At 39.3% G+C, this 21,798-nt stretch overlaps 1 protein-coding gene across 5 annotated transcripts in view; it reads left to right on the top strand.

Moving 5' to 3' along the window:
- The first annotated feature begins 4,535 nt into the window (after nt 1–4,535).
- RNF2 (ring finger protein 2) overlaps nt 4,536–21,798 on the top strand; it is a 101,536-nt gene continuing 84,273 nt past the window's right edge. For 4 of the 5 annotated variants that reach the window (XR_009563262.2, XM_060295367.2, XM_060295368.2 and 1 more), the window contains exon 1: nt 4,536–4,840. The gene's annotated coding sequence lies outside the window, so the exon portion shown is untranslated. The remainder of the gene's footprint in view (nt 4,841–21,798) is intronic. The other variant, XM_030873057.3, reaches the window with a different exon arrangement.

Here is a 21,798-nt window from a genome sequence, read left to right as displayed (position 1 = left end):
TTACTTTTGTGGAGTATTAAAGGCTAATGGATACTGCAGGGTTTTCTACATCTTGATGTGGTCTAAAATAAAACAAAATTTTCTTTGTATGGTTGGGATCTGGCAGTTCTTTTAAATTCTTTACTGAAAAACATTTCCAAGAAATGTGTTAGATAAGAAATGTCTTTACCCTCCACTCTCTCACCCACAAAAACTATTCTTCCATGCTTGTTTTAAGTGGGAAAAATTAAATTGTCCACAAGGGCAGTTTGAGCAAGCTGTAACTTGATTTAAATATTTCGCACTCTTCATCTGTACTTTCCCCTGGGATCTTCCAGCCTTCTTTTCCAGAGAAATTTCCATTTTAGTTCTAAGTTTTGATCTTAATTATCTATTCCTTGCTAGTTTCCAGGATTATTCTTGGTGTTCCTAGATCAATGCCAAGGCACAGTTCTCATCTCTTGCAGTAAACATTTTAAAAGGAAAAACCCTGCAAAGTTTCTTTGAATAGAATAAACTTACTTCACATTAGAAAACTAAAGCCAGTTAATTATTAAATCATACTTTATTTTATATATCAAGTTGGATATCACAATAATATCCTCCATTATTAACTACAAAGAAACAGTTGGCTATTTGTGCCGCATCAGAATGAAAACTTTTATTCTTTTGCCTTTTTTCAAACACATCCTAGTTCATTATTTTACTAAAAGGCACTAACAGATGTTAGGCAGAATGTGGCCACATCTGGGACATATAAAATACCATTCCAAGTCTCCATAGAAGGGAAATAGCAGTATTGTTTAGTTCTCCCCAAAAGCTCTACCAGCCCATCTCATTTAATCTGTTTAAGCTGAAGAGTTAAGAGTAGCACCAATTATTTTGGTTGTCTTAGGAATATAAAAAGGAACAATGAATTAAAACACCAAAAGGGAAGTGTCACAAAAAGAAATGCACTATGTTGAAATACAAATTAAAAAAACTTCACTAAAGCTTGTGGCTAGAGCTATATTTTTTCAGCTGAAGAGGTAGTAAATCTTGAGTTGCCTGCTTCCTGAAGCCACCTTGAATTATAGGTCTCTTTAGGCCTTTCTACAATGTTTCTACTTAATTTGACCCTTTCAAAGAAAGCACAACACATCTAAAAGATGGCAAATAAAGATTCTGGTAGAAGATATATTTTGACAGTATATATATATATATATATTTATATATTTATATTTATATACTTATATATATAGTGATTAAATCCCAAGATATTCCAGTCTTTTAACCTACCTTTTAGTTTTAATTTTGTTTTGTTTTCTTAAAGTAACTTTTCTAAGAAAACAAAAACAAAACCTGATGGTTTTTTGTCAACAGATCAGGTTCATATACTATTATATTTAGCATTATCTCTGGCTTCTTGAAAGTAGACCACATTGAGGACTGGAATAAATACTAGTGTTGAGAGGAAGCTCTGGAGATGTTTGCCTCAGACTGCTTACCCATTAGAAAGAAGAAAAATGCTGGAGTTGTGTATGCAGCACAGAGTGGGAAGGCACGTGTGGCATAATGGAATGTATCCTGGACTTGGAGTCAGATTACCTAGGTTTGAGTCTCAGCTCTGCCACTTATGAACTCAATGTTTGGGAGAGTTAGTTTACCACAGAAATCACATTTCCCTCCTCTGTGAAGTAGGAATAATACCTTGGAGAACTGTTCTGAAGAGTCAGTGAAATAATGGATATAAAAGTGTTCTGTAAACTGTGATATATACATAGCTTGTTATTAACAAACTATTGGTGGCCTGCAATTTTCATCTCAGATAAGCAGATAACAATTAGATATTTGGAGCACAGCTGAAAAGAAATCCATGGAGTGGATATAGAATAGGCAGGCGTGAATTTCCATTTGAGACACACTGCCTAAACAGAGAAAGCCTCTGGGGGATTAAATGCAATCTTGATAGGAATGTCTGCTTTTAAGTGGTAAAGCGAGGCAAACCAAGCTCATATGAACTATTCTATTTCATATACACACTGGGATCAAAGATTCCCAGTCTTTCATTCTCTTAACGCCTATTTAAGGAGCATCTATTACATGTCAAGCATTGTGCTAGGTATACGCTGGTGAACAAGATTTCTGCTCTTAAGGAACTTGTGCCCTAGTTACATTAATATCTTTATTCCAAGCACTCGGCAAAGTGTTAGCACATAGTAGATGCTCAGTAAAAGTCGACTGAGCTGAACTAATCTAATTTTGTAGCATTACCATAGCAGAAAGCCAGTAAAGAGATGATTTTTGTGATCAGAGATATCTACCCAATTCACCATGTGATTAACAGGGTACTACTTCTGAAGTTTTGAGGGAAAAGAAACTTTCTAACTAGAGTTCATCTAGTATTATACAGTATTAATTTAATGTCTTCCTGCTTAAAATATAGTTATCACTTCCAATTAGTACATTTAACAAAGGAGCAGGGTGTTAGTAGAAAATGTTTTTCAGGGTGGTATCCCTCATGCCAGGTCGAAAAATTAGCAAAAAGAATATAGCCTGGATATGTCAAATCACTACCGACAGGCTGACTATGGACTTGACATTGATTTAATACACAATTAAAACAAAAGGGAAGAAAAATGGAAAGACCTTTCTATTTATATGATAATCAACTCTTAACAAGTACAGAGAGTTTATGTTTTGAAAGCATACCTTTCTTGAAGCCACTCAAAAGTGCTAGTGTTATGAAATAAAACTTCTTAGAGTTTTTTCATAATATCTAGAAGCTGACTGGTGGGGTTAGGGTGACTGACATCAGTATTGGCCACCAACATCACCACTTCTTCTGAACTCGGTTCAGCCTCAGCTCAAGGACTCAGTCCCCTTGCAGATGGAGGAGGCTATGTAACTAGTTTGGGCCAATGACATGTGATCAGCGATCTGTTTCCTTCCCAAGCTAAGGCTGTGAAAAGTTCAAAGGGATTCTTTACTCACTTTCTTCCTCTGCCACAGAGACTCAGTTGCTGTGTTCTGGGTGATACAGCTACAAGATGGTGAGCCCTCTGTCAATCTGGAGCCCTCTGTCAGTCCTGGAGTGACTGAAATAGAATGAGTCTGATTCACATGAAGCATGAGCAAGCAATAAACTTCTGTTGTGTTAAGGCATGGAGATTTTTTACTATACCATAACACAGCCTTTCCTGATTAAGGTAGTCAGGGAAGGCCCATAATACTCAGTCCAAGTTTCTGAGTAAGAGATAAAATAGATAATGAGTTCCATTAATTTGTCAGTAGTGTCTTTCATATTAAGGATGCTAGCCTGAGGTCTAGCTTTTTAATCACATTTAATCCAGATATCCCATAAGTTTTCCATCAATTGTCCTGTGAATTTTTTTAAAGTACCATATTTAACTTTTATCCATAAAGTTCCTATGCTTTTTACAGATGATCACTTTCCTCAACATCAATTGAATTTCTTAAACTAACCACACATTATTTTCATAAGCATTTTGACTAAAGCAAAACGTTCTGAATTATGAGAAGCATTAATTGAACATGTGCAGTTGTGAATAAAGAAGGGAGATGCTTCTGCAACTGCCCTGTCTCTAGAAAGTGGACCTTGTAGAAGCAGAAGCATTCCTAATTATTTTGATTTTTTTTTTTTTCCACATTGGAAAAAGACCTTAACCTTGAAGGGCTGGTAGAATCTGAGAACTGTCATTTCTTATTTAAAGCTTTAGATAGTTAGTGACAGTTTTGAAGTCACTGTCTTTGCTCTTGTTTACCTTAATGGATTGTTAGGTAGGGCACACAGTGTGTTGTGTTTAATATTTTAATGCCTGTCTTCTTTCTTTCTACCTATCCAAAGCTAACACTCACAGTCCTACTCGACTCCGAGCTCCTCAGGAAATCTCCCCTGAACACACCAGCTGGAACGGTTCCTTTGCTTTTCCAAAATCTTATGTAAATTCATACCATTTATTTGGCATTGCTTGTAGAGAATTTTACAGAATTCAAAAGCTGGAAAGGACCGAAGAATCATTCAACACAATCCTCTCATTTTGCAAATAAGGAAAGTAAAGTCCAGAGCTATTATATAATTTAGTTAAGTCACATAGTTAAGAGACACATTAGAAGCTATAAACCCAGTTCGCCCAATCCCCAGTGCAGTCCATTCCTTCGTGCCACAAGTGCCTTCACATTAACTATCTGGTAGCGTTGGTTACCTTTTCCAGAGAACAGGTCATCTCACCAATAGTATATCTTGAGTTCACGGAACTCTTTCGTTACTTCAGTTTGTAGCTTAATTTATACACATTTTATATACTCTTTGGTAGACTAACTGGTTGTGTTTTAGGGCGTCACAGGCGAGAGGAGGAGTCCTAACCCGATCCCCAGCAGCCGGCCAGGGAGGCTTAACGGGGGTCACAGGTAGGGTCAGGAGACCTCAAGGAGAGAGAACGCCGAGTACGAAGTTGCGCAGTCGTCATCCGGGCATTGGCCGGGGGCTCAGTTGCCCCGCGGAGGGCGCCGGGGGGCGGGGCCGGACGGCCCGGGGCGGGGCGGTGGCTCGGGTCCTCCTGGCAGCACGCGGCGGCGCCCCCTCCCCTTGCGCCACCGGCCTCCTGGCGCAGTGCACGTCCCCGTCCCGCGCCTCCGCCCCCTCGCCCACTCGCTCCTTCCCGCCCTCTCCGCTGCCCCGGCCGAGCCGGCTTCCCCTCGGTCTCTCATGAATATTGAGCGGCCCCTGTTGTATTTCCCGAGCTCCATTGCGGAAGCCGAGGCTCGCCATATTGTGCGGCGGCGCCGGCAGCCGCGGCACACTGTACCTGAGTCTCGCTCCGGCCGCGGCTAGCGCAGCCCGGGACTGGAGCAGGAGCCGGTGAGCGGGGCGGGCGGGTAGGCGAGGGGCGCGGAAGCGGCGGGCTCGGCCGCGCGTTAGCTCGGCGTGGCTGCGGGAGGCTGACGGCCGCCCCGGGGCCGGGGGGGTGTGTGTTCGCGGGGGTGTGAGGAGAGATGGCGCCGCCACCCCCGGCCGCTCTCGGGGCGGGGATGGCGGGGGAGGCGGCTTCTCATTGTTCCCGTTTCTTCGAGGGTCTTGGCGGGGGTGGGGAGTCCGGCTTGGGGAGGACCCCGTGGGCGAATCTCGGGGATTCCTTCCTTCGTGCGAACCGCTCGCTCCTCTGCGCGGAGGCCGGGGCTGCGGTGCGGCCCCCTCGCCTCCCGGGGCGGGGACCCCAACCTCTCCACGTCCGCTCTCCGGGGGCGAACCGCGTGGAATGCAGGGTTTTCCTCCCCGGGCTTCCCCCTCGCAACCGGGTGTGTGTGTCCGCACTGTGGAGGGTGAGGTAGGGGCGCTTTGTGCAAATAGCCCGCTTCCCCCCGGGGTGCTGGAGTCAGGGTTCGAGTGTAGAGGCGCTCCTCGGCGTCGGGGTTCTCTGTAGGCTGCGGGGAGACCCCTCCTGGTTAAAACATTCCTGGACTGCCGCTTGCTTGCTCGGGAGTATCTGTTGCTGCTTTCTGAAACCTCGAGGTTGCCCCGGAGGAGTCGTGGGGGGAGGGGGTGTCTTGGTTTGTTTCTGATGGAAGCTTCGCGTTTTGAACCCAGTCGTGTACACTGAGGTCTTTGGTACCGACTGTCGCCGGGGAGCCCTCGTCCTGGTTGTCAGGATCATTTCCCTCCTACAGACGTTGCATCCATGCTCCCAGAGATACTGTTAGTAAAAATTGGTCTCTAAAACTTTGAGGTTCATTCCGATTATTTGGCCCCTAAGACCAATTATAGGCTTATCTCCTTGAATCTTTTTGGGGTATCTATTGCCTGGCTGTTAGAAGTTTTAGAGAATGTGTACCTTTACGTCGTAAAATGGTTTGAAAATGTCAGGTTTCTCGAAGGTGTGTAAAGATACTTGTTTGCTGTGAAAAGGGTAGCTTTGCATTCGGTATTGTAGTAATATGGTTTACTTCTTTTAAAAAGTAAAAAAATTGAGACATGGTTTCATTGTTTTAGACTGAGAATTATGTTTAAAACTAATGTGTGTGTGATTTGCATCACACAGTCTACTTTTGGTAGTTCCAAGATGATCAGCTGGAATACTTAGTGTAATTGGCAGATAATCTACTTTCCTCACTTGCATTAGAGTGTAGTTGTTGAGTATTTTAATAACTTAGATTGGTGTTAGAGCTTGGTTTTAAAGTGAGTGTTTCATCCTTTGACTTATAAAGCATTTAAATGGCAGCAATATGACTCTTGGTTATTCCTTTTTTCCCCTAAAATTTCTACTTGTCACAATCAACAGGTATCTTTTAAAATCTTGTTTGTACATTTAATGTGATTTTTAGTAAAATAATGGGTAGTTATATAAGACTCCATTTTCCAAGGCTAACACAGCAAATATGGCCCCTTACTTTTTCTAAGGATTGGAGATAATTTCCTTCAGGTACCGTTGTGGAATACACATTTGAGGTAAATTATAGTAGTTGTGAGAGTGAAATGGAGAATTTATGAAGGAAAACTGCCTGAGTAGGCTAGTCCGCTTGAGTATTAGAAAAATATGCTGATGGTCCTCAAATGTGCTGCAAAGAAAGATTTTAAATTAGAACCATTAATATACTGTAGGCAATGCAGACATTCAACAGACTGCGAATTTTGAGTTTTTTCCTCTGCCTGTGTGGAACACTCAGACTGCTAGCTCCCAGCTTTGTGTGGATAGAAATATGGAGCAGGTCAGCAAACATCTTTGGAATTTCATTTGTCTATTACTGACCTGCAGCATGTGGTGTCAGGTCTGTCTCTTTAATTTGATTTATTCGTGATTTGTGTTTATATTATGCAGTCTTTGGAGTAAAGGTGATATATGTCTAATGAATAATATATAACCAGATGTTTCAGTGACAGTTTCTTTTCTATACATTAGCACAGAAGCATAATTCCTTCTAGCAAGAAAAGTGAGTTAACATTAAAATGCACTTTATTAAAATTACGGCAGCATTTCTGGTGTGACTTAAAGCACCTCACACCTTTGTATCGACTCATTTGTTAAATATGGGGAAACTAGACAATGTATCACAGTTTGCAGTTTTTAAAAAGGGAAAAATACTGTGAGATTATGTACAGTATGAGGGCATACAGATCTACACTTGATTTTTAATTAATGTTTGTTACGCATGGTGTGGAAGACAGACATTGTCGTCAGACATTAGTTATTTAATTTCCTGATGTTTTTCATTTCTTTGGAATCTTTCAAGATATCAATAAGTTATTATAGTAACTTATTGAATGTTTATTTGCATTTAAGTGAGTAGATCCCCATATAATTTGGGTACAAAGGTACAGTAAAATTTACCCTGTCCATTCTCTGTAGATCCAGCTATCCTGTCTATTCCCCACCATCCCCCCCTCCCCCCAGACTTTCACTTTGTCTACCTAATGTGTCAGACGGGTCCTCTGGTGTCTCTTGTAAGGTGTATAGCTTGGTTGATTTTACATGGATATACTGACTGTGGTAATGGGACTTTTGGCAGTTAAGTAGCAGCTGGTGTTAGTATGTCCATGGGCAGGAGCTAGGTGATGAGTCCCCGAATTATGCTAAGGGAGTAGGTGGCCCCCTCTCCACTTCTGTGCTTTGTGGAGGAACCCCAGTGGAACTGGCATGGACTTTCAACTTTAAAATTTTTTTCACTTCTCTTTTGTCTTATGGATGTTAGGCAGCCGAAGTGGACTAATAATGTCTCGGACTAGTGATACCTTTTCTTGGATGCTCAGGAACTATATACATACGTTACTAAGAATTCTGAGAAAGATTCTCATTGCTTGAATTTTCCTTCTCTCTACGTATCTGCCATTTTGTCATAATTTTTAAAAATCAATTTATTAAGTACAATAATGAAAAATTATTATTATTTTTTTTTTGCGGTACGCGGGCCTCTCACTGTTGTGGCCTCTCCCGTTGCGAAGCACAGGCTCCGGACGCGCAGGCTCAGCGGCCATGGCTCACGGGCCCAGCCGCTCCGCGGCAGCTGGGATCTTCCCGGACCAGGGCACGAATCCGTGTCCCCTGCATCGGCAGGCGGACTCCCAACCACTGCGCCACCAGGGAAGCCCGAAAAATTATTTTTGATATTAACCTCAGATTAAATTGTCTAATGAGGGCATTTTATTAAATGAAGTAACAAACCATAACATTTGAACAAAGCATTTTGGTCGTTTGTTTTCAACAGTTGTGTTGATTTGGGGCTCTTCTGCAAGAGGGATTTCTTTTTGTTCCTATGCTGTAGCGTGTAGTAATAGTTTATGAAGAAGTTGGATTCTAAACGTCAGTGCATAAAATGAAAAACACATGTAGTAAGAAATTATGCTTGAAAATCCCTTAGGATAGGAAAACATACCAATAAGTTCAGTTCAGCTTTAGTGTTGGAATAGATTGTTGTTTCTTTTGTTGAACATTAGATGAAGTAGTCAGCCTGCAGTATGGGCTGTGTTGAACACAGCAAAAAGAAAAAAAGTCTTTAAATATAAGAATCACATTCAGCATGGCATCATGCTCATACCAGGAGAGGCTTGTGGGAACTGAGACCACTGAGGAACAGCAGACCAGCTCCACTATCTCACATTTTCTCTAGGATACATGTGCTCTAGTGAGAGGATGTGGGGGTGTGTGCTTGGAATAGCCTGAACTGTTTAAGTGTTTCTCATTTCCTCTCTTTTTTTTTCCTTTGCAAGCTGGATAGTTTAAATCACAAAAGTTAAATGATTTTTTTGTTGCAATTTAATAGACACTAATTTAAAGGGTTTGGTGGGTTTTTTTCCCCAAAATATATTTTACCTATAACTCCAATGTTCCTTTGCTTTTCCCTTCAGTAAAGAAGCAAGGTATCTCAGAGGAGAGCAGCTAGAATCACTGTGATTAACAATGTATTAGTGTCCAACAGAGAAAACAAACTTCAATAGGAATTTGAACAGAGGGGATTTAATATAGGGAGATGGTTAGATGAGTGTTAAGAGCAAAAAGAGAACGTTATAGTAATCAGTTAAAGAGCTCAGAGAAGAGGTTCTACTGGCCTGGTTCTGAACTTTTGAGGTCAGCCTTGTTGAGCTGCTGATTAGTTCTGGGGGATACTGATAGAAGCTGGAGGCTGGAACCAATTGCTGCTGCCAGTAACTGGAAGGAAGTCCCCTCACCCATCTTCCTGCTTTCCCATCACCATTCATTACCTCCATTGGCAAAGCCTAACAGGGAGCCCCCTGGCAGAAGAGTTGGTGAAATACAGTTGCACAGTCTCAGCCTAAGCACCACAGAGCAGTCTAGAGTGGTGGTTTTGGAGTTGAGAAACAGGGAGTAAATTACCTGCACAAGTAGTATAGATTCAAATAATTTAAATAGGGAATCCTGTCCTTACCTGGCCTGTTCAAAAAACATATATTGATTATGTTCTGTGTGCCAGACCTTCTGCTAGGGATTAGGGATAGAAAAATGAAGCGAATAGGGTCTCTTATTCAATTGAATAAGCAGAGATGACAAACTACCATACAGTGTGTTAAATGCAGTAACAGATAAGTGATATGCTTTGGGAACCCAAAGGACATAGCAGCCCACTTGCCTCTTCTCTTCCCAGCTAAACCTAATGACTGCTGTTTTTATTTGGTATCTTGATCAAATCCAATTTCATTCTGTTTGACTGCTGTCCTATGAAAGCTGTTTCTCTGAGATGCCTCAGATTTATCATGCAGTTATTGTCATTAGTTAAGCATTTCTCTGTGCTTTATTTTTCTAGATTATAAAGACCATCATTTTCTCTGTCCTTATAGCCTAGCCTAGTATTTCACACATAGAAGATGTTTGAGGAATATTCATTTTTGCAGTGGATAATGGGAATTAAAGTATTGCTCATTACCTTTGTAGACATTGTTTCCTCCTTCCAAGGTCACTAGAAAATAGTTTGGCTAGAGTGTTATGATCTTATAGATATGAGAATTGAAAGATTTAAATAATTGGTTAATATAAACTATATAGTACAAGTAACTGATCTACAAATAGGACTTTGGATTTCTGATGTGTTGTATTCCAGATCCAGCAGTTTTGGCAGGGATTTTGTTTGATGGCTAAATAACATCCTCTTCTACTTCTCATTTTAGAGCCTAATGTTCTAAAATCTCAAATTATTTTGGGGTGGGGGGAGGAAGAAAAGAAGCCCCTCCTTTTATTTCTTAAAAATAAAAACATCATGCAGTTTCTATTTACATTGTTCTTTTTAGCTGTCTACTGTTTTCTTTTTTCTACTCACTGTGTTGATTACACTACCTCTATTAGCTATTGTAAAATGTGCAAATCTGCATACTTCATTTCGACTTCTTTTTTAGAAGAGTATTCTGCGTGTTTCCCCCACCATACACAGACTATGTTGATTTAACTTAAAACCAACTGATTTTTCACTTATAAAAAGATGTATGCCTCCATGCCAGTAATTGCATTAAATCCTCACTATTTACACTATTTACTGTATAGAGTCTAATTCAGTCTGGGACGGCTGTCTGTATAGAGTCTAATTCAGTCTGGGACAGCTGTCTGTATAGAGTCTAATTCAGTCTGGGATGGCTGTCTTGGAATCCAGCCAAATGTTTTGTAGGCTTTCCTGTATTACAGAAGGGGTAGTGTTGTGTATAGTAGAAGGAGCTTCAGAATTGAAGGCAGGAGGCTTGGTTTCTAGGTCTGGTTCCACTACTAGCAAGATTCTTGGCCTTTCTGTTTTCTTTTCTATAAAAATAATAATAATAAAAAATAGCACTCTCGTTGACCTTCCATGTTATTTGTAAAGGTTTAAGAGGTAATGTAAAGAGCATTGTAAATGTAAGAGGGTGTATTTGAAGAAAGAGAGAGGGACAGATTGATCTGTGGCATGGATCTTGAAAGAGAGAAAGACAGAGATTGATCTGCGGCATAGTTGTGTGTCTACTTTCAAGTTTTTGAGTCTCCATATTTAAAAGAAGATTTTTAGGGTGAAATGGAGTGTGGGAGGAGTTGTAGATGTCCTATAACCCTACTTTTCCCAAGTCTGGTCAATAGTGTAGTATTCCCAATCTCCTTAAATAACTGTCTGTTAAGGTTGATGTGCTTCATTAATTTCCTTTCACCAGGGCTAAATATCTTATGTCATGAGACAATACCCCAAATTTATACACTTAGGCACAGAACTACCACTTTGCAGATTGTTTAAATGACAGGGGCCTAAGGGAGTAGAAGAAATAGATGCTGTTACTATTTTGACTGGAAATTACCTATTTTGGTTTTGTTTTATTTATGTTGTTTTATAATATCAATTACAGAAAATCTCCGTGCTTTTATTTTTTTGGTTACGTCAGGACTTAGTTGCGGCACGTGGGCGCTTTAGTTGTGGCATGTGAACCCTTAGTTGCTGCGTGCATGTGGGATCTAGTTCTCTGAACAGGGAGCAAACCTGGGCCCTCTGCATTGGGAGCTTGGAGTCTTAACCACTGCACCACCAGGGAAGTCCCTCTCTGTGCTTTTAAAAAGACACTTAGCAAGATTAGAAATTATACCTGTTGTTTAGTTTTTTTTTTTTATTAACACCTTTATTGGAGAATAATTGCTTTACAGTGGTGTATTAGTTTCTGCTGTATAACAAAGTGAATCAGCTATACATACACTTATATCCCCATATCTCCTCCCTCTTGCGCTTCCCTCCCACCTTCCCTATCCCCCCCCCGCCAGGTGGACACAAAGCTCGGAGCTGATCTCCCTGTGCTGTGCAGCTGCGTCCCACTAGCTATCTGTTTTACCTTTGTAGTGTGTAAATGTCCATGCCACTCTCTCACTTCGTCCCAGCTTACTCTTCCCCTCCCCATGTCCTCAAGTCCATTCTCTAGGTCTGTGTCTTTATTGCTGTCTTGCCCCTACGTTCTTCAGACACTTTTTTTTTTTTAAGATTCCATATATATGTGTTAGCATATGGTATTTGTTTTTCTCTTTCTGACCTCACTCTGTACGACAGTCTCTAGGTCCATTCACCTCATTGCAAATAACTCAGTTTAGTTTCTTTTTATGTTGTTTAGTTCTAATGAATTTAATTTCTTATCCTTGATCTTAAAAGCTTTTTTGTTTCTTTGTGGGTAAATATGAACAATTTTTTTTGAATTTTATTTTATTTTTTTATATAGCAGGTTCTTATTATCCATTTTATAGATATTAGTGTATATATGTCAATCCCAATCTCCCAGTTCCTCACACCACCACCACCACCATCATGCCCCGCCACTTTTCCCACTTGGTGTCCATACATTTGTTCTCTACATCTGTGTCTCCATTTCTGCCCTGCAAACCGGTTCATCTGTACCATTTTTCTAGGTTCCACATATATGCGTTAATATACAATATTTGTTTTTCTCTTTCTGACTTAGTTCACTGTGTATGACGGTCTCTAGATCCATCCATATCTCCACAAATGACCCAATTTCATTCCTTTTTATGGCTGACTAATATTCCATTGTATATACGTACCACATCTTCTTTATCCGTTCGTCTGTCGACGGACATTTAGGTTGCTTCCATGACCTGGCTATTGTAAATAGTGCTGCAGTGAACATTGGAGTGCATATGTCTTTTTGAATTATGGTTTTCTCTGGGTATATGCCCAGTAGTGGAATTGCTGGGTCCTATGGTAACTTTATTTTTAATTTTTTAAGGAAGCTCCATGCTGTTCTCCATAGTGGCTGTATCAATTTACATTCCCACCAACAGTGCAAGAGGGTTCCCTTTTCTCCATACCCTCTTCAGCATTTGTTGTTTGTAGATTTTCTGATGATGCCCATTCTAACTGCTGTGAGGTGATACTTCATTGTAGTTTTGATGTGCATTTCTCTAACAATTAGTGATGAGCAGCTTTTCATGTGCTTCTTGGCCATCTGTATGTCTTCTTTGGAGAAATGTCTACTTAGGTCTTCTGCCCATTTTTTGATCGGGTTGTTTGTTTTTTAATATTGAGCTGCATGAGCTGTTTATATATTTTGGAGATTAATCCTTTGTCCGTTTATTCGTTTGTGAATATTTTCTCCCATTTTGAGGGTTGTCTTTTCGTCTTGTTTGTAGTTTCCTTTGCTTTGCAAAAGCTTTTAAGTTTCATTAGGTCCCATTTGTTTATTTTTGTTTTTAATTGCGTTACCCTAGGACGTGGATCAAAAGAGATCTTGCTGTGATTTATGTCAAAGAGTGTTCTTCCTATGTTTTCCTCTAAGAGTTTTATAGTGTCCGGTCTTACATTTAGGTCTCTAACCCATTTTGAGTTTTTTTTTGTGTGTATGGTGTTAGGGAGTGTTCTGATTTCATTCTTTTACATGTAGCTGTCCAGTTTTCCCAGCACCACTTATTGAAGAGGCTATCTTTTCTCCATTGTATATCCTTGCCTCGTTTGTCATAGATTAGTTGACCATATGTGCGTGGGTTTATCTCTGGGCTTTCTATCCTGTTCCATTGATCTTTATTTCTGTTTTTGTGCCAGTACCATACTGTCTTGATTACTGTAGCTTTGTAGTATAGTCTGAAGTCAGGGCGTCTGATTCCTCCAGCTCCATTTTTTCCCTCAAGACTGCTTTGACTATTCGGGGTCCTTTGTGTCTCCATACAAATTTTAAGATTTTTTGTTCTAGTTCCGTAAAAAAATGCCATTGGTAATTCGATAGGGATTGCATTGAGTCTGTAAATTGCTTTGGGTAGTATAGTCATTTTTGCAATATTGATTTTTCTAGTCCAAGAACATGGTATATCTCTCCATCTGTTTGTATCATCTTTAATTTCTTTCATCAGTGTCTTACAGTTTTCTGCATACAGGTCTTTTGTCTCCCTAGGTAGGTATTTTATTCTCCCTTATTCTCCCCTAAGTATTTTATTCTTTTTGTTGCAGTGGTAAATGGGAGTGTTTCCTTAATTTCTCTTTCAGATTTTTCATCATTAGTGTATAGGAATGCAAGAGATTTGTGTGCATTACTTTTGTATCCTGCAACTTTACCAAATTCATTGATTAGCTCTAGTAGTTTTCTGGTGGCATCTTTAGGATTCTCTGTGTATAGTATCATGCCATGTGCAAACAGTGACAGTTCTACTTTATCTTTTCCAATTTGTATTCCTTTTCTTTTTCTTCTCTGATTGCTGTGGCTAGGACTTCCAAAACTCTGTTGAATAATAGTGACAAGAGTGGACATCCTTGTCTTTTTCCTGATCTTAGAGGAAATGCTTTCAGTTTTTCACCATTGAGAATGATGTTTACTGTGGGTTTGTTGTATATGGCCTTTATTATGTTGAGGTAGGTTCCCTCTATGCCCACTTTCTGGAGAGTTATCATAGATGGGTGTTGAATTTTGACAAAAGCTTTTTCTGCATCTATTGAGATGATCATATGTTTTTTATTCTTCAGCTTGTTTACATGGTGTATTACATTGATTTGCGTATTTTGAAGAATCCTTGCATCTCTGGGATAAATCCCATTTAATCATGGTGTATGATCCTTTTAATGTATTGTTGGATTCTGTTCGCTGGTATTTTGTTAAGGATTTTTGCATGTATATTCATGAGTGATATTGGTCTGTAATTTTCTTTTTTTGTAGTATCTTTGTCTGGTTTTGGTATCAGGGTGATGGTGGCCTCACAGAATGAGTTTGGGATTGTTTCTTCTTCTGCAGTTTTTTGGAAGAGGTTGAGAAGGATGGGTATTAGCTCTTCTCTAAATGTTTGATAGACTGTGAAGCCATCTGGTCCTGGACTTTTGTTTGTTGGAACATTTTTTTTTTTTTAGCGGTACGCGGGCCTCTCACTGTTGTGGCCTCTCCCGTTGTGGAGCACAGGCTCCGGACGCACAGGCTCAGCGGCCATGGCTCACGGGCCCAGCCGCTCCGCAGCATGTGGGATCTTCCTGGACCGGGGCACGAACCCGTCCAGGGAAGACCTGTTGGAACATTTTTTTTTGTTTTTTTTGCGGTACGTGGGCCTCTCACTGCTGTGGCCTCTCCCGTTGCGGAGCACAGGCTCTGGATGCGCAGGTTCAGCGGCCATGGCTTACGGGGCCAGCTGCTCTGCGGTATGTGGGATCCTCCCAGACCGGGGCACGAACCCATGTCCCCTGCATCGGCAGGCAGACTCTCAACCACTGCGCCACCAGGGAAGCCCCTGTTGGAACATTTTAAATCACAGTTTCAATTTCATTACTTGTGATTGGTCTGTTCATATTTTCTATTTCTTCCAGGTTGTCCATTTTATTGGCATAGAGTTGCTTGTAGTAGTCTCTTAGGATGCTTTGTATTTCTGCGGTGTCTGTTGTAACTTCTCCTTTTTCATTTTTAATTTTATTGATTTGAGTTCTCTCCCTCTTTTTCTTGATGAGTCTGGCAGTGGTTTATCAATTTTGTTTATCTTCTCAGTGAGCCAGCTTTTAGTTTTACTGATCTTTGCTGTTCTTTTCTTTGTTTCTATTTCATTTATTTCTGCTCTGATCTTTATGATTTCTTTCCTTCTGCTAACTTTGGGTTTTGTTTGTTCTTCTTTCTCTAGTTCCGTTAGGTGTAAGGTTAGTTTGTTCATTTGAGATTTTTTTTGTTTCTTGAGGTAGACTTGTATAGCTATAAACTTCCCTCTTGGAACTGCTTTTGCTGCATCCCATGGGTTTTGAATTGTCGTGTTTTCATTGCCATTTGTCTCTAGGTGTTTTTTGATTTCCTCTTTGATTTCTTCAGTGATCTCTTGGTTATTTAGTTATGTGTTGTTTAGCCTCCATGTGTTTGTGTTTTTTACGTTTTATTCCGTGTAGTTGATTTCTAATCTCATAGTGTTGTGGTCAGAAAAGATGCTTGATACAATTTCAGTTTTCTTAAATTTACTGAGGCTTGATTTGTGACCCAAGATGTGATCTATCCTGGAGAATGTTGCGTGCGCACCTGAGAAGCAAGTGTAGTCTGCTGTTTTTGGATGGAATGTCCTATAAATATCAATTAAATCTATCTGGCCTGTTGTATCATTTAAAGCTTCTGTTTCCTTATTTATTTTCATTTTGGATGATCTGTCCATTGGTGTAAGTGAGGTGTTAAAGTCTCCCACTGTTATTGTATTACTGTCAGTTTCCTCTTTCATAGCTGTTAGCAGTTGCCTTATGTATTGAGGTGCCCCTATGTTTGGTGCATATATATTTATAATTGTTATATCTTCTTCTTGGATTGATCCCTTGGTTATTATGTAGTGTCCTTGTCTCTTGTAACATTCTTTATTTTAAAGTCTATTTTATCTGATATGAGTATTGCTACTCCAGCTTTCTTTTGATTTCCATTTACATGGAATATCTTTTTCCATCCGCTCACTTTCAGTCCTAGTTCTGAAGTGGGTCTCTTGTAGACAGCATATATATGGGTCTTGTTTTTGTATCTATTCAGCAAGCCTGTGTTTTTTGGTTGGAGCATTTAATCCATTCACATTTAAGGTAATTATCGATATGTATGTTCCTATGAACATTTTCTTAATTGTTTTGTGTTTGTTTTTGTAGGTCCTTTTTTTCTCTTGTGTTTCCTACTTAGAGAAGTTCCAAATGCTCTACAAGCATTTGTAGTAGAGCTGGTTTAGTGGTGCTGAATTCTCTTAGCTTTTGCTTGTCTGTAAAGCTTTTGATTTCTCCATGGAATCTGAATGAAATCCTTGCCAGTTAGAGTAATCTTGGTTGTAGGTTCTTCCCTTTCATCACTTTAAATATGTCATGCCATTCCCTTCTGGCTTGTAGAGTTTCTGCTGAGAAATCAGCTGTTAACATTATGGGAGTTCTCTTGTATGTTATTTGTTGTTTTCCCTATTGCTTTCAGTAATTTATCTTTGTCTTTAATTTTTGCCAATTTGATTATTATGTGTCTCGGCATGTTTCTCTTTGGGTTTATCCTGCCTGGGACTCTTGTGCTTCTTGGACTTGGTGGCTGTTTCCTTTTCAATGTTAGGGAAATTTTCAACTATAATCTTTTCAAATATTTTCTCAGGTTCTTTCTCTCTCTCTTTTGCTTCTGGGACCCCTATAATGAGAATGTTGTTGTGTTTAATGTTGTCGCAGAGATCTCTTAGGCTGTTTTCATTTCTTTGCATTGTTTTTTCTTCATTCTGTTCTGTGGCAGTGAATTCCACCAGTCTGTCATCCAGGTCACTTATCCGTTCTTCTTCCTCAGTTGTTCTGCTATTTATTCCTTCTAGTGTATATTTCATTTCCATTATTGTATGTTTGTTCTTTAATTTTTCTCACTGTTTGTTCTTTAATTCTTCTAGGTCTTTGTTAAACATTTCTCGCATCTTCTCTATCTTTGCCTCCATTCTTTTTCCGAAGTCTTCGATCATCTTCACTATCATTATTCTGAATTCTTTTCCTGGAAGGTTGCCTATTTCCACATCATTTAGTTGGTTTTCTGGCATTTTATCTTGTTTCTTTATCTTGTACATAGACCTCTGCCTTTTCATCTTGCCTGTATTTCTGTGAATGTGGTTTTTGTTCCACAGGCTGCAGGATTGTAATTCTTGCTTCTGCTGTCTGCTCTCTGGTGGCTGAGGGTATCTAAGAGGCTTGTGCGAGCTTCCTGATGGGAGGGACTGATGTGTTTTGCTCTGGTGGGCAGAGCTCAGTAAAACTTTAATCCTCTTGTTTGCTTATGGGTGGGGCTGGGTTCCCTCCCTTTTGGTTGTTTGGCCTGAGGCGACCCAACACTGGAGCTTACCCAGCTCTTTGGTGGGTCTAATGCGGACTCTGGGAGGGCTCACACCACGGAGTACTTCCCAGAACTTCTGCTGCCAGTGATCTTGTTCTCATGGTGAGACACAGCCACCCCCCACCTCTGCAGGAGACCCTCCAACACTAGCAGGTAGGTCTGGTTCAGCCTCCTGTGGGGTCACTGCTCCTTCCCCTGGGTCCCGATATGCAGACTACTTTGTGTGTGCCCTCCACGAGTGGAGTCTCTGTTTCCCCCAGTCCTGTCAATGTCCTGCTATCCAATCCCACTAGCCTTCGAATCTGATTCTCTAGGAGTTCCTCCTCCCGTTGCCGGACCTCCAGGTTAGGGAGCCTGACGTGGGGCTCAGAACCTTCACTCCGGTGGGTGGACTTCTGTGGTATAAGTGTTCTCCAGTTTGTGAGTCACCCACCCAGCAGTTATGGGATTTGATTTTATTGTGATTGCCCCCCTCCTACCATGTCATTGTGGCTTCTCCTTTGTCTTTGGATGTGGGGTATCTTTTTTGGTGAGTTCCAGTGTCTTCCTGTCAGTGATTGTTCAGTTAGTTGTGATTCTGGTGCTCTCGCAGTGAGAGCACGTCCTTCTACTCCACTATCTTCAGTGTCGATCTTAAAATTTTTAACTGACATATTTGTGAAGAAAGCATGCCTCATAGAATTAGTGGAAAGATGCTTTTTTATTTTTGTGAGGTACTGTTCTCTAGGAATGTTTCCTCTTGTGATTGTAAAGTAATGGAAGCATGTTAAAGGCTCTCAAATATTGATAGTTGAATTTTGTCTAAAATATTAAGACTAAATTTCTCCATTCTTAATGTTATTATGATCAGTTATGTTTGTATTCAGATGTGGGTCTCATTTACCAGTTTGAGTTAACTAGTCATAATTTATCAGTTTAGTGTCCTGAAATATTTTTTTTTCCTGAGAAGTCTCTATAACTTGAAAATTTAATGTTACAGTTTTGTATAATTTAAATAACATGATTGTCAATTCCAGTTTACTTTATTCTGAAGCCTTTGAGTCAAGGATACTGGAATAATTGATTTAGGAGAATTAAGACAATACGGTTGTGCCAGTGAGAAAAAAACAGTTTTACAGAGTCAAGAAGCTGTCATTCACTTCTTAAATGGATTGTTTTTAGTTTTAATCCCTATGTGCAAAATAGTGCTTAGTCCTTTGAAAAGTAATTAAGAGCTAAGAATGGGAAAAAAATCCATGAATTAAGTTGTCTTTTTAATGAAATATAATAACTTTCAGTTGTCACTTTATTAATTAAAATTTTTTTACTGGAAAATTTAAGAAATGGAAAAAATCATGCTTTCAATACTCAGTTTTAATTGCTCTTAAATTTTGATGTATTTCCCTTTGGAAATAAATTTTAGCCTTTGGCTTTTGTTTTGTTTGAAACATAGTTTTAACTGTCTTTTGTATATAGACTTAAATTTATGTTTATTTTAAAATCTAACTTTAGATATCACTAACATTTTCTATGCCATAACCAATTTGGTAACATTTTTGATGATTACATAATATTTCAGGTGGTTGTACCATAGTGTATTTATACACTTCCTTGTGGTTGGATCCTAAGGTTCCTTTTAGCTTTATGTTGATGGTAGGGAAGTACAACATTCATTGTGGCAACCAGATGGAAGTAATTAACAAGTAGTACCTATTGTCTCCATAAGTTTATCTTTGCAAGAATAAACCTGTGTTTTTTTAATTGAAGTATAGTTGATATACAATGTTGTGTTAATTTTTGCTGTACAGCAAAGTGATTCAGTTATATGTATACATATGTTCTTTTTTATATTCTTTTCCATTATGGTTTATCACAGGACATTGAATATAGTTAGTAGGACCTTGTTATTTATCCATTCTATATATACTAGTTTCCATCTGCTAACCCCAACTCCCAATCCTTCCCTCCCTCACTCCCCTCCCCCCTGGCAACCACAAGTCTGTTCTCTATGTCTGTGAGTCTGTTTCTGTTTGATAGCTAGGTTCAGTTATGTCACATTTTAGATTCCACATTTAAGTGATATCATATGGTATTTGTCTTTCTGACTTTACTTCGTATGATAGTCTCTAGGTCTATCCATGTTGCTGCAAATGGCATTATTTCATTCTTTTTTTAATCTCTGAGTAGTACTCCACTGTATATATATACCACATCTTCTTTACCCATTTATCTGTTACAGACATTTAGCTTGCTTCCATGTTTTGGCTATTGTAAATAATGCTGCTGTGAACATTGGGGTGCATGTATCTTTTCGAATTATAGTTTTGTCTGGATATGTGCCCAGGAGTGGGATTGCTGGATCATATGGCAACTCTATATTTTTAGTTTTTTGACGAACCTCCATACCGTTCTCCATAGTGGCTGTACCAGCTTACATTCCCACCAACAGTGTGTAGGAGGGTTCCTTTTTCTCCATATCCTCTCCAGCATTTGTTATTTGTAGACTTTATGATGGCCATTCTGACTGGTGTGAGGTAGTGTCTCACTGTCGTTTTGATTTGCATTTCTCTAATAGTTAGCCATGTTGAGCATTGTTGAGCATCTTTTCGTGTGCCTGTTGGCCATCTGTATGTCTTCTTTGGAGAAATGTGTCTTTAGGTCTTCTGCCCATTTTTCAATTCAGTTGTTTGTTTTTTTGTTGTTGAGTTGTATGAGCTGTTTATATATTTTTGAAATTAAGTCCTTGTCAGTTGCATCATTTGCAAATATTTTCTTCCATTCCATAGGTTGTCTTTTAGTTTTGTTTATGGTTTCTTTTCCTGTACAAGAATTTGTAAGTTTGATTGGGTCCCATTCGTTTATTTTTGCTTAAAATAAACCTGTCTTTGATGGCAGTGGCTTGTTGTGCAGTACAGCTGAAGAAAACTGAGAAGCAGTTAGAGAAGGTAGCCTCCGTTTCCCTGTTTAAGATTTGGAATTCTTTTTTACACAGTGTGTAGCAAGTGTTTTTGACCTTCAGTCCAAGGATCTCTTAAGGATCCATGAGTAGTCTGGAATTTTGCTTGTGTGTTCTTTTGTATTTTTTTTTTTTTTTTGTATTCTGGACCCCACCCCCCAGAGATGAGAGTTCCTAGCTTTCATCAGATTCTCAAGGGGCATATAGACTCAGAAAAGTTAAGGGCCATGGACTTACAGGATTTTGTTTAAAAAGTGGAGGTAGAGGGAAAACTATATTTAAAAAGTGCCTGAAAGCAGTAAAACAGTGTCTGTTGTATCAAATTACTGTTAGTTTTCCTTTCCGTTTATTGTTCAATAATATTGAATCAGTTTTCCTTAGGAGAGAAAGGGTTTTGCTGCTTTCGCTACTTAAATTCTTCTTTACTGTAGTATTATTATGGTTTTCTTTTTTTAACATTGGTTGTTTGAAGAACTCACATTAAGATTTTCAAAGTCTAATTGCTAATAAGTAACTTTGCCCTAATAGACATATACATATGTCTATATATTTTTAATGTATACATATTTGAATATCTTTAAATTGCTAACCAGGAACTCTGCCGTAATGGACATTAAAAATATATGTATACACACACACATATATATCACCTAAAACATGCTCATTTTACAGATAAAGAGGATAAGAGGTATATATCGACTTGCTCAGTCATGTTGATTTCTCGTATATATGAGCTATGCCAGATTTTTGCTGCTTTTATGAATCTAGAGGTTATGCTAATCTTTATATTTATTAGAGCTATAAGACATCTTTCTATCCTTAAAGTTTCTGGTTTCTTTTTTCTTCATCTAAGACCCCGGCCTTTGAAACTGCAGGAGCTGCTTTTTGCCAGTTTTAAACTTTTTTTGATGCAAGTTGCAGAAACCAGGAGATAGGGGCAGAAATCAGTTTACCTTTTGAAATTGTATCAAGAGCCCAAAATGAGAATTGAGGTCTCCTGAATCCCTGTCTGGCTGCTACTGTTTTCCATAACAGTTGCTTTTCTGCAAAAGAAAATCTACCCTAAGTAAAGGGACACCAGAAACACATTCTTTACTTCTCCAATCTTATCTATTGTTTTAAAACTGTTAAAATCTGTGCTTGTTGTATTTTGGTAATAATAGTAATGGGAGTTGAA

This window comes from Globicephala melas, chromosome 1 (assembly GCF_963455315.2).
Source record: "Globicephala melas chromosome 1, mGloMel1.2, whole genome shotgun sequence".
Taxonomy (NCBI): domain Eukaryota; kingdom Metazoa; phylum Chordata; class Mammalia; order Artiodactyla; family Delphinidae; genus Globicephala; species Globicephala melas.
The sequence above is the reverse complement of the archived record's forward strand: the minus strand, read 5'-3'. Positions and strand labels throughout refer to the sequence as shown.